This window comes from Larus michahellis, chromosome Z (genome assembly GCF_964199755.1).
Source record: "Larus michahellis chromosome Z, bLarMic1.1, whole genome shotgun sequence".
NCBI classification, from domain to species: domain Eukaryota; kingdom Metazoa; phylum Chordata; class Aves; order Charadriiformes; family Laridae; genus Larus; species Larus michahellis.
The window spans coordinates 10194189-10206331 of record NC_133930.1 but is presented as its reverse complement, the minus strand read 5'-3'; the positions used below and the strand labels follow the sequence as shown (position 1 = coordinate 10206331).

Genomic DNA, 12143 nt, shown 5'->3' with positions numbered 1-12143 from the left:
ACCCCTCCCCACCCAGGAATGGGGAATCGGGGAAAACAAGGAAACACAAGGGTTGAAATATAAATAGATTTAATAGGATAAGACTAAATAATTAACCTTAATAATACTAAAGAACCAGTATTGATCCTGATACCAATATAAAATATACAGGGATTATACTCAGCCAATTCTATCAGCAGGAAGCTGCGTACTCCCCACAGTGGACAGCAAGTGTTGGACAGTGCAAGAGCCGCAGCTTCGGGAGGAAGGGAAGGGCTCAGGAGTCCGGCACTGGGGCCAGAAGTTCTCTGGATCACTGCCGTCAAGGGAGAGAGCAAGTATGCAGCAAACTTTCTAATTTGTATTGAATGTGGTGTTCATGGTATGAAATAATCCTGCTGGCCAGCTTGGGTCAAGTGCCCAGGGCTCACTCCTCTACACCTGGCAAGGCTTGAAAACACTGACACCTTGAATCCCACATAGCCTAGCTGGCTATCAAGTAAATATTTTCACGAATTCAGACACTAGAGTCTTCTAAAAGTGCAGTTTTCCTAAGCATTAGAAGATAAATTAGTCCTGTGTTGCTCAAACTGGGACACAGTCTGTGCCCATTGCTTCTGGTCCTGTCACTGGGCACTGCTGAAAAGAGCCTGGCTCTCTCTGTGCACCTTCCATCCAGGTATTTATATACATTGACAAGATACCACCCACTCCTGAAAAAAAGCTTTCTTCTCTAGGTTAAACTACTTGACATAGTCAAATCTGTAGTCCTTCAGGCAAACTCAAGGCCGTATGTTCTTCCATGCCTTTCAGAAGGAGGTGGATTAAGGATTGAATTTAGTAGGATGGTAGTAGAACAGTGGTTCGTGACTCTTGATAGGTGGAGAGAGGGGTGGGTTTGGGATACATACTTTGAAATTGTAGTAAGATGTATGTTTCAAATCGAAATAATTTCTGTGCTTGCAAATAAGGAGTAATTGGCTGTCTCAGCTCTAGCTGAACTCAAGAGTATAATGCAGCAGTTCCGTGAGGGAAGAAACAGGTTAAACATTTGATTATCTGATGGTGATAAAATTGCTCAAGTCCTGTGTATTATGTTCTGTCTAGGAATTATGTGGATTGTAAATGATGGTTTAACGTACCTGCAGCGTTCAGGAGAGGTTAGGCTGAGTTCCCATTGTACTTCTGCATGTTGAACAGTTCTTTTTATGAAGCTATATGCATCACAGTTTATTTTTAAAAGTATTTTTTAATGGGAGCGAAGGCAAAACTTTGCAGAATTACACAAGTCCTGGTAAATTAGAAGTGTATGGGATCAGCCTATTCTTGCTAAGGAGTCCTCTTCCCCCAAATCCCCAGGACCCCCACAACTGTAGACAAAGGTTAAAATAAAATTAGGTGGTTAAAATTACTTCATAGTTAGGGATATTGAATCTGAGAAGTGCTGGGACAGCTCTTTTAGTACAGTCCTTTGAAGTGAAACATCAGGGAGATGCAGTTTCTGCTAGGAGACCTACCTCAAATATTTATATGACTTATCTCCATTGCTGATTCTGTTGATTGCTAGGGAATGCTTTTGAGTACTTCAGTCATGGGAGAGAGGGAAGCAAGAATGTATAACTTTTTTATTTCTTCTCAATAAACAAATCCATTTAAATAACTGATCAATGGAAGACATCCTAAGCATTTCACTAATTATGAAATGACCAGCCTGTTATAAAATATGAAGAGCAAGAAACGGCAGAACCATCCCTTTTCAGTTGATTTTAATATCTAAGCAAAAACTGAGCACAAAACCATATTTAACTTACAGGCTAGATCAAGCAGGTTTTGACATTGAGTCAGACTGTGGTAACTAAAACCTTTTCCACCTAGCAAAAAACAAGTAGCCCTTTGGGATTGGAGCTGAATGTAGGAGAGAATAAATGAAAGAGTTTAGCAACTGGAGTCAGTATCGTTTTCCTCACCAGGACTTTGTTAAGAAGTGGTGGGTGGTCAGGAACAGGTTTTGTGATTGTAGGTCCTCTTTATCGACAGACCCTGATTGAAAAGCTGAAGTGCAACTCTTCCTCCCCTTCCAGTTGTTTTGCGCTATTGGCGAAAAGTTAGAATCAGTTGTTAGCGTGTTCTTGTGATGGCACGTTCTCTCTGTAACTCAACAGACAGGTCCTAATGCAGTGTGTAGAGGGACAGAATGAGTTGCCTGTGGAGGAGCAGGAGGAGGATGTGGCTTGGGGGTAGTTACAAGACAGGTTTGGGGTGGGGGAAAATGGAAGAAGAGCTTGGTATTCTTGATCTGATATGATGGGTTGCTACTTTGATTTGTTTGTTCAAATTATCCAGAGTCTGGCTCATAGCAGCAGAAATCAAGTAATTAATGCTGGGGAACCTTAGGTGTGTCTTTACAAACAAACAAACAAAATTCCTGCTTTGAACTGTACTGAAGTGAGTATTGAAATAGTGCTGGGAATGATGGGCCCTGGTGCAATACATGGGGAGGAGGAAGGGCTCTCTGTTCTCCACATCCCTTTTGGCTATTGGATCTGCTTGGTGAATTATTTGACGCTGCAACTGCGTTTCAGTCTTTTGAACTGGTGTTGCTCTGTTAGCATGTAGCGACCGGGGCTTCAGTAAAGACAACTGGAAAGTTGCAAGATGGTTTTGTGTCTTATTTCTCCTGGTATTCATTTAAATGCATTTTTATTCTGCATTTATGGGTATGTGTGGTGTGGCATTGAGAAGTTGCCTTTTTTCCGGAAGTTTATATATGAACAGACATGCTGTGAAATACTGTGAAAGTTTTTTTAAGATAACTTCTTTGTTCTTTTTTAAGGGAGAAATGCTGAAGGAGAAAGGGATGAGCTGTCTCTTCGGGCAGTCCAGTGGTGGGGAAAGTTAACTCTGTTAAGAGATTCACTTAGTCCTTCTGTTGAATAATATTGTTGCTACCTCTTGCATTTCCTGAAAAATCTCAATTTCAGACCTCTCAGTTTCTCTGCCAGGTGAAGTGACCTCACATAAGCATAGCTCAAACAGTGTGCTACACTTTGCTTAAATGTATATCTAAATGCTACTTATTTTATTACCGTTAAAGCCTAAAACCATTCAGCTGAAGACAACACATAAGAGACTGAAAATAGAGCTTTACACTAGGTTGGTTTATCCAAATGTATGTTTCAGTACTATGACTCTATACTACCATGATATTTATGGCTAGAGAGGTGTGGAGCTCTGCTTTCTTGAAATTTTAAAGACCAGCTTGGAAGAAGTGGTATGCTTAGCTCTTCCAGGACTTGTTGTGAGTTGACCTTCCAAGCAGGTCAGCTTCTGGGTTGTGCCAAAGCTTGTTGAAATACTCACCTACAGTATTTAGCCTCTACCACTCTTTCCAGAAGTTGTATATATTTTTTAAATGACCCAAATTTCTAATTGAAAGAAAAACAAAATTGGAAGCATGCCCCAAATTTACTTTTACTGTATAAATTTACTTTTCCTGTATAAAATTAAGATTTTTATTAAGCCTTAGACCAATTAAAAAAAAACAAAAAACAAAACACTTCCCCAAAAGCTCATCTTAAAAAAGATGCTGTGAATATTTTCCAATTCTATTTAAATCCAAAACATCACAGCTCCAAGAGTCTTAAGATTAACCCAAACATTGTCATGGTTTGGGAACTTAGGCTTTCAAGTCGTTCATAGTAATTGAGTATCTAACTAAAGCTCTGTAAGGGTTCAGCCAAAGAAATACTTGTTTACAGTGTGAGAATTTTAGATTGACATCAGTGTACTTCTGACTTTTAAACAACTTGCATTTCAGTCATGTTAAAATCTCTGCTGATAAGCAAGTTCCAGATAAACTTTTATTTTTACTTATCTCTGAAGTAACATCACAGCCTTTTGTGGATTCACATTAGTGTGTAAAGTTGACTTTTTTTTTTTAAACTCACCAGGTTTAATCCTAGTTTTTCTTGAGTCTTTATGTTCCTTGGGCTTTTTTTATTCCTTTTTGTAATTTGATGGGAATTGTGATAATTGAGTTGAAGAAAGGTTTTTGTTGTCAAATGTACTTGCACATTAGAATATACACCGCAGTCTAACTGATCATCTCTGAGACAGAAGGCCTTACTCTTGGTGCTTTGTGTTCTGGAAATTTTCTGTGTTTTTCATTGTGTATCTCTTTGGGAATGAGATAATCTATGTAAACATGCTTTTTCCTTCCCTTTCTTCTTCCTCTGGTAAAAAATTCTGAAAAGAGGACAAAATGTTTTTCTTGGATGTATTTATAAGTCTTCAAGTGGACTTTCATGAATAAGTGGAAGTAAAAATTCTTCTTAACGTTGCTCTTCTCAGCAGTTGCATGTATAGGCAACAATGTTTAAATGCAGTGTATTAACAGCTACTTTATCCCATTCTGTCAGTGTCTTGCATTTGATCCTGCAAAGAAATTCCTGTGATGTAGTTGTGATCTCATAGTAACTTACATGACAACATATCTCATGGCAAGGTTCTTTTGGGATATCAGAACTAAGGTCATGCCAACACCTTCCACTATAGAGTTTTAGAGCACATCGACAAGGTCGGTAAGTATTGTTTTTCAAATTTTAGATGTGGGAAAATGGAGGGACCAAAAGGACAGTACCTACTTAGATGAGGCACATCTAATGCTGTAAGCCCCTGCAAAACTGCAAGTTTCAGTGTCCTGAAGGTGAGATGGTGAGCAGCCTTTTAGTAGTTTACTTTTTGCACCTTACAGCTTTGGGTAAACGCTGCCCTCTTAACCGCAGATGTGTCTTGAATTTTTTGCTCTTATCAGAGGAGGCGTGTAGAATGACAGGTTGCATTTTTCCTTTTACAATTTTTATTTTTGCTGTATTGTAGTGAATCAGGTTCTTCTCACTGTTTTTCAAAAAGCCATGTTTTGGACATTGTGCTCATTGAACTTGAAAAACAGTCTTCAGGTGTTAAATTGAGAACGCATTTAAGGCATCATACTGTTCTGCATTTTAAATTTGCCTACCATTGGTCTCTCAATTTATTTACAGTGTTATCTTGGCTTTTACAGCAAGTGTGCTTGTGCTAGAATTTTTAAATAACATTCTGTAGATGACTGAAAATTATTGTGATTAAAAGTTGTTACTTAAGTTTGTAAATGCAGTTTTTTAAAACTTGCAGTATTTCATCTTGGTTATCCCTTGCTCATTCTTCGCTTGACTTCTGTCTACGTACAGCTTTTTGGGTTGGTTGGAGAAAATTATGTTTATAATGCATCTTCTGCTGAAACGGTTTTAAAGATTGTCATTGCCAAACCATTTCTTCGGTGAAGTTTTTATAGGTGCAATATGATCTTAAAAGCTGATACCTGTAATAATTTAATGCTGTTGTTACAGCTAAGCACAGCAGTTAACGAAATGTGTATTCCAGGTGCAGTCTCAGAATGCACATGTGTAGTGAGGGTGAGGCACTGCAATTAATACAAATAAGCTAACTATTTCAGAAACTAAAAAAATGAAGAGTACAAGTCCCTGTTCTTTCAAAAGTGAGTAACTTTGTCTTGCAGCAGAGTGGTTGGTCTTTTAGGTTGATAGTAAAATAGGTGACTAATATCTTCTTGGGATGTTTCAAAAAACAGATTTTCTACTTAGGCAGTGTATAAACCCAGCATACCCCTGTGGAATCAGGGACTGTTGGGTTAGTACAGCACAGTAATGAATAACCCAGCAGAATACAAAAATATATTTAAAAGGAAATGTAAGCTTTAAGAAAGTAAGTGAATAAATTTCTGCAAAGAGGAATTTCTTAATGGTCTATCAATAGGAAGGAAGTTTTGAAGAACAACTTTATATGATTACTCAGATTTTGCAGACTTTAAAAAAGAAAAAGATTCTTTGCACTTTTCTTCAATTTTATTAGAAGCTAGTGCAGCTTGGAAAGAAATGGTGGAAGAGAGAGAGAACCTCCTACCAGAGAGAGAAAACATGTGTCAGCCAAACAACATTTAGGTCAGTCCAGACTTGGAGGAAAAGGTACAGATGAGGAGGGTGGAACCAGTGACTGTGGGTTTTAGAAGAAGTCTGTGGGTGGTTCCCCCCAGCTAACATTGGAGGGCAAATAAATACTAAATTAAGTGCAATAAAACTTTGGGCAATTTGACATCACATGCGAGCAGCCTGTCTCTTGGATATCTTCTTTAAAAAGGTTAAGAAACTAACTAAGAAGTGAGAGATGAATTTCGTCTTGCCTTTTTAATATCAAACACACAAGAAGAGCCTGGATGATTTTATTCCTGCTGTTAGATTTGAATTCTGTGTGGAGGTGGCATGGTTTGGGCTGGACTGTCCACTGAGTGAATGACAGATGCTCTCTTTAACCCCTCTCCCTTCAGAGAATGAGAGAAGAATGAGAGAAACACTTATGGATTGAAAGAGAAACTGAACCTATTTTTATTAATAATAAACAGAAAATATAATAATATCAAAAAAGAAAATAATGAAATATATACACAATATGCAAAACCAACATCAAGCTCCCAGGATGATGATCATGCCACCAGCAGGCACTGGGCAAGTCCTAGACTGAACTTGGCAATGGAGGGGAGCTGAATTCTGAAACTGGACTCAGGAATGCATGGATCGGGATGAGAGGCAGAGGAACAGACAGAGACCTTCCTGGATGCTGGCCATTGAAGAAAGAGGCTGACCCCTTTGATCCCTCAGCTTTTATACTGAACATGATGCCAATGGGAATGGAATACTCTGTTGGTCAGTTTTGGGTCATCTGTCCTGTCTGCTTCTCCCCACAGATACGACCCCTCTGTGCTTTTCCACTTGTGACCCTTCAATGTGGCAAATAACAAAGTTTGCTACCCTTGGTTATTATAGCAGTAAGTACAAGCAGGAGCCTCTCTGCATACCATTCCTTGGTATTAACTATAAACCTCAGTTGTTGTCATTCTGGAAGCGGACACTGTTTGAAGAATATGCTGTTAATTTCAGAGAGAAGAGGCTTAAGTGAAAAATGAAATTACTGAAAAGAAAACTGATTCTTTTTTACCTCAAACCAGGACGGCAAGGCTTTTTATTTACCTGCTCCTTTCTAGTGTGTTGTCCGCTTGACATTGTTAATTCTTCTCTTTGGATAGTTGGGTATTGTTTTAGTGCAGATCAGATAGATCTGACCTCATATAAACTTATAGAATGATGGAACAAGAGTAAGTGAATTTACATTTGAGACCAAGTTGAGAAGTTGTGATCATCAGGAAAATAATGCTGTAAATCAAGTGTGAAAGCTTGGGATAAAACCAAGTTTTCACACTGAAGCAGGTCAAGATTAGAATTAGTATCAAAGGAAACTAATCACACCCACCTTGTTTAAAGCTAGAGAAAATGCTAACAGCAGTTGTGATTGTAGAAAGAGAAATCCAGAGGTGGCAGAGAAATTAAAGTGATCTCTTACGGCTTTCATTTCTCGGTGTTGTTTCTGTGGCTGCTTATCTCTCAGCACCTCAGGTTATGAGCATCCACCATATTTGAGAAGTTGTGGTGATCTGGTGAAGTTTCCACTGACTGGAAAAGGGGAAACGTAACCCCTATTTTTTTAAAAAGGGTTAAAAATGAAGACCCAGGAAACTACAGGCCAGTCAGTCTCACCTCTGTGCCTGGCAAGATCATGGAGCAGATCCTCCTGGAAACTGCTAAGGCACATGGGAAATAACAAGGTAATTGGTGACAGCCAAGATGGCTTCACAAAGGGCAAATCATACCTGACAAATTCGGTGGCCTTCTGCAGTGGAGGTTTCAGCCTTGGTGTATCATGGAAGAGCAACTGACATCATCTACCTGGACTTGTGCAAAGCATTTTTGACACTGTCCTGCTGGACATCCTGGTCTCTAAATTGGAGAGACCTGGGTTTGATGGATGGACCACTCAGTGGATAAGGAATTGGCTGGATGATCGCACTCAAAGAGTTGTGGTCAACAGCTCAATGTTCAAGTGTCGGATCAGTGACGATTCGTGAACCTCATGAAGTTCAACAAGGCCGAGCGCAAGGTTGTGCACATGCATTGAGGCAATCCTAAGCACAAATACAGGCTGGGTGGAGACTGGATGGAGAGCAGCCCTGAGGGGAAGGACTTGGATGTGTTGGTTTATGGGAAGCTGAACATGAGCCAGCAATGTGCACTCACAGCCCAGAAGGCAAACCACAACCTGGGCTGCATCAAAAGCAGCATGGCCAGCAGGTGAAAGGAGGTGATTCTGCCCCTCTACTCCGCTCTCATGAGACTCCACCTGGAATGCTGCATCCATCTTTTGGAGCCCCCAAAATAAGAAGGACATGGGCCTGTTGGAGCAGGTCCAGAGGAGGGCCATGAAGATGATAGAGGGCTGGAGCACCTCTCCTATGAGGAAAGGCTCAGAGAGTTGGGGTAGTTCAGCCTGATGAAGAGAAGGCTCTGGGGAGACCTTATAGCAGGAGACCATATAGCAGCCTTCCAATACTTAAAGGGGGCCTATAGGAAAGATGGGGACTCTTTTGTCAGGGCATGTAACGATAGGACAAGGGGTAACAGTTTTAAACTGAAAGAGGGTAGATTTAGGTTAGATGTTAAGAAGAAAATTTTCACTGTGAGGATGCTAAAGCACTGGAACAGGTTGCCCAGAGAAGCTGTGGATGCCACATCCCTGGAAGTGTTCAAGGCACGGTTCAGTGGGACTTTGAGCAATATTGTCTAGTGGGAGACGTCCCTGCCCATGGCAGGGGAGTTGGAACGACATGATCTTTAAGGTCCCTTGCCACCCAAACCATTCTATGAGTCTGCCTGACAATCCTTGAAAAAGAATTCAGCTTCTCACAGAGTTTCATTTTGGAAAGCTAAACTGAACAAAATGTTTGTGAGTTTTCATTGAGATTTTGTGCACAGTAAAAGCATAAGATTGTGAAGGAAAGAACCTTTAATATTGCCTTAGGAGCCACCGTTTCTTTTCCTCCTTTTGGAACTTTATATTCAGTCATATGTGTCATTGCGAAAAAGTTAAATTTTTATATTGGTGTGTTCTCCTTTTGCCTAAGATGAACCTTGAAAAATACCATCGTGTGGGGGAAAATTATAGAAAGATGTTGTAGAATATCTTGCTTTATTTGAAAGAGGTTTTTTTCAGCAAGACTCTCAGTTTTCTTTGGTTTTCTGAATATGTGGGCGTATCACAAGCGGTGATCAGTACTGGTCTTCCCTCAGTATCTAGTTCAAGGAGTAGGGGCGCTGTACTGGTGTAGGAATGATACCTTAGCTCTTTGTTGTTGCTACCAAAACTCTGAAGCTAGAATCAAAAATCTGACATCACAAGGTTTTTAGCACATTTAATAGATATAGCCTTACTGATTACTTGGTGCACTTGCTTTTGTATCACTTGTGGCTTGTAATTTAACCATTGCTGTGTAATTTAACCATTTTTATTGTGAGTTTTGTGTTGTTGTGAGTTTTGATCTGATGAATGTTGCAAGTCTGAATTAATCCTCCTCCCAAAATTTTTTTTTTTTGGTGGCACTTTCTTCTTTGTTTCTCATTGTCAATTTGAGTGTGAATTAACTAGGTGCCCTTTTTTTGATGTAGTTGAGTGTGTTTCCGCCAGTGTGAGAATGTAACAAATGTCTCTGCTCTTGCTCAGCTATTTTTAGTCCTGTTGCTTGTATCTGTTTCTATTCAAAGAATTCCTTTGGAAGCTGTTCCAGGAGAGTGCGGTTTGGCGACGCGGGAGGGAGCTGGAGGGGGCAGGGAGAGCACAAGCGCTGAGTGTGTTTGTGATCTGTCAGCTCGATGTCCAATGTTGAGTGCTGATTCCTGTGTGCCACCTTGTTTACAAGAACCCTGCTCAAAGCCAATTCCTCCTTTTGGGTGTTGTCCTGGCTGCGTGGCTCCCAGCTTGCGTTAGCTATTTATTTTTGTCATTTGGAGTACCTGGGTTTTAACTTGAATCTTCTTACTACATTTGTTTTGCTGTGTAAACAGCATTTAATTTTAGGGGTTTATATATGGGGTGTTGCATCAGAGCGAATAGCTGAAATACGTATTTCTACAGTTTAATAGCCAAAGCTGACAGTTTGCAGTACTAGTATTTTCCCCTGCTTCTGTTACAATTCAGCATCTTTTTTTTGTTCTGGTACCAGTTTACTCTGGATTAGTTTCCCTGATAATTTTTAAAAAAGTTGGTTTTGTCATTTAACAGCTTTTTTTTGCCTTTTTTTTTTGTTGCATGAATTTCTCATCTTGTGGGTACAGCTAGATGTTGATTGTAATGGTAGTCATTGTTAGGGGGCTGACCCACTGAAAGTTGTGTTTTTTTTTTTTTTTTAACTGTTGTGTCTTGCAGTTCTTTTCTGACAAACTGCAAGCCTAAAGCATCCCTGATCTATGCTTGTAGTTCATGTTGTATGTACTGACAGAGCCCAGGCTTAAACTTTTTCAAAGTGTCTTGCTGACACTGTCACTAGAGGTGTGGGTAATAGTGGTTTTCAGAGAAGTCGATCACAGTAAATAGAGGAAGGTTATAAGTCCTGTGCAGCTTTAGTGGTGTATTTCAGGCTTATCTGAGATGCTTTGGCTGCTGAAATATTTTTTTTTCACTTGTAGTATTGGTATCTTAACCAGAGTGCAACCTGAGATTATATGTCCTTCCATGTATTCTTTGAAGAGAACATCTTTAGTTTGTACTCTGCAATTGTTTTGTCACCTACATACACACACGCATATATATATATATATGTGTGTGTGTGTGTGCCCTGAGCTTACCTGGGCTTCTAGCTGACCCTGGAGTTTGTCTCAGATAGATTGGAAGGCTGTGCAAATTGTTGCAATCTGCAGAGGCTTTGCCTTGTGGGTTTTTTTGGTGGAGAGAAACATCTGAAGCACTTCCAAGTCACCCAGCCCTGTCTTAGACAAGTCTGTGGATTTCCTCCTTTCCCCCTCCAAGGGGCTTCTGTGAGTTCTAACGAGCTGGCAGAGGGAGCGAGCCCTCACAAGGTGGGGCTGTTGATAGGGAAAGGGTGGATGTTTAAGTGTATTATTCCTGTGAAAGTGAAATTCAAAGATGACCATCAAAAGCATAGAATATTTAGTTGTGTGTACGAAATCATTAAAGATTGTTTTTGGTGTCTAAATTGCTTTAGCGTCGTTTCCATCTCTAGTTTAATGCCTGAAACTGAATGTATACAGATATTTCTGTGGCTGGGGGAAAGGACTGTATTCTAAATTACCATAAACTGTGTTAGGGAGGCTGTCCTAATATTTGTTGATTATTACCTCCTGTTGTTTGTATAGAAGCACCTCTAAATTTTTATTAGTGTATTCTTCACTGCTAACTGAATGCTAACAGGTGTCAAACAGGCTGGATATTAAGGAGTGTTCCTTGGTAAAGGTAATAAAAGTCTCTGTTTTCCCACTGGTGGTCAAAATAACATATATGCCAGAAGATAGTGATATATTCAAGGTCACTCTGCTGGCAGAGTCCCTTCCTGGGAGTCTTTTAAAATGCCTACAAGGTATTTTTAACGTTTGTTGTTGCATGCAGGGGGCCTGACCAGGATTGAGTCTTGCTATACTGAATCCCAGGAAAACAAAATGTGAAACTTCATACTGATGTTATAATGGTGCATGGCTGCTGAAATGCAAGTTCCCCCTTTCCTCATGAACTTGATCCCTATCCTTCGTGTCAGATTCAGCAGTTGTATAGCCAAATAGTTTTCCACTGGATAAGCTTATTCAACTGACTCACTGTTTTGTTTTCGAGGGTTTAGTTTGCCCTTGGGCCAGCTCACGGAATTGACTCCCTGTGCAGCTGCATGATCATTAGTCTGATTGAAGGGAAGAAGCAGTATTATGTGGTTAAGGAATAGGGGAGCAGGAATGCCATTTCTGTTGACGGCTTGCAGTTGTATGGTATTAGATGTGAGATGAAACTTGAGTTTAATGGAGTAAAGTGTTTGGGTTCTACCTACAGTAGGGATTGAACTTCTAATAAGTATACAGCCAGGTCCCAAAAAGGAACTAAAACTCTTGTCACATTTTTTTGTCCCAGACTCTGCTCAGTTGTCTTCCACTTGTATGTGACTTCAGGAAGGCTGTGTTAGTTCTGACTGCAGAAGGTAATGATTTTGAACCCTGAAAAACCTG

The 12143-nt window shown here is 40.0% G+C and overlaps 1 protein-coding gene across 23 annotated transcripts in view; it reads left to right on the top strand.

The window, feature by feature from the left end:
• Positions 1-12143, top strand: part of UBAP2 (ubiquitin associated protein 2) — a 193660-nt gene that overhangs the window by 6378 nt on the left and 175139 nt on the right. For 3 of the 23 annotated variants that reach the window (XM_074568969.1, XM_074568970.1, XM_074568971.1), the window contains exon 2: positions 177-317. The exons of 18 other annotated variants lie outside the window; for them this stretch is intronic. The gene's annotated coding sequence lies outside the window, so the exon portion shown is untranslated. The remainder of the gene's footprint in view (positions 1-176; positions 318-12143) is intronic. 2 more of the 23 variants (XM_074568953.1, XM_074568946.1) reach the window with 1 other exon arrangement.